This window comes from Myotis davidii, unplaced genomic scaffold (genome assembly GCF_000327345.1).
Source record: "Myotis davidii unplaced genomic scaffold, ASM32734v1 scaffold324, whole genome shotgun sequence".
Lineage (NCBI taxonomy): Eukaryota > Metazoa > Chordata > Mammalia > Chiroptera > Vespertilionidae > Myotis > Myotis davidii.
In genome coordinates, this window is record NW_006295053.1 from 1,010,427 (window position 1) to 1,011,298 (window position 872).

General features: G+C 55.8%; 1 long non-coding RNA gene across 1 annotated transcript in view; it reads right to left on the minus strand.

The window, feature by feature from the left end:
• The window catches only part of LOC107184073, an 8,152-nt gene that overhangs the window by 6,673 nt on the left and 607 nt on the right, over positions 1–872 (minus strand). The window lies entirely within an intron of this gene.

Sequence of the window (872 nt, forward strand, 5' to 3'; positions counted from 1 at the left end):
AGAGGGATAGAGAGCCAGAAACATCGATGAGAGAGAAACATCGATCAGCTGCCTCCTGCACTCCCCCTACTGGGGATGTGCCTGCAACCAAGGTATATGCCCTTGACTGGAATTGAACCCGGGACCCTTCAGTCCACAGGCCAACGCTCTATCCACTGAGCCAAACCGGTCAGGGCTCAATTTTCTTTTTTAACAGTGGAACCTCTTTTGAAGTGCAATCTTACAGTAACAGAAAACATGTGGCAGCAGAGGTGACCAGACCTGGCTGGGGTCTACCCACCTAGCAGTCCCCGAGGCAGCCCTGAGGGACTTCTAGGCTGGCCTGGGGAGTGGTTTGAAAGCCAGGGTGCGTGTCCCGAATGTGCTGGCCTGAATTTCCACGGTGGCCCTCTCAGAACCACTGCTCTTAAGGTCAGAAGTCTCCCTGGCCCAGACTCAATGCTGGACTGGGGACTCTCTGGAGAGCCCCCCGTTACCATGTCCCACCGCCAGCTTCCCTTCCTGCGGGGAGGACCACCACTTCATCCACTTTCAACTGAATTTTGAACCTTTCTCCTGTTAAACAGGGAGTGAGCCCTACACTGCAGGACTCATTGTCAAGATCTAAACCATCCTGTATAATAAAAGGCTAATATGCAAATCGACCGAACAGTGGAACGACCGGCTGCTATGATGCACACTGACCACCAGGGGGCAGACGCTCAATGCAGGAGCTGCCCCCTGGTGGTCAGTGTGCTCCCACAGGGGGAGCAACACTCAGCCAGAAGCGGGGCTCATGGCCAGGGAGCACATAGGTGGCAGCACTAAGGATGTCCCACCGCCATCAGTCGGCACCAGTCGGACATCCCCGGAGGGCTCCTGGACTGCCAGAG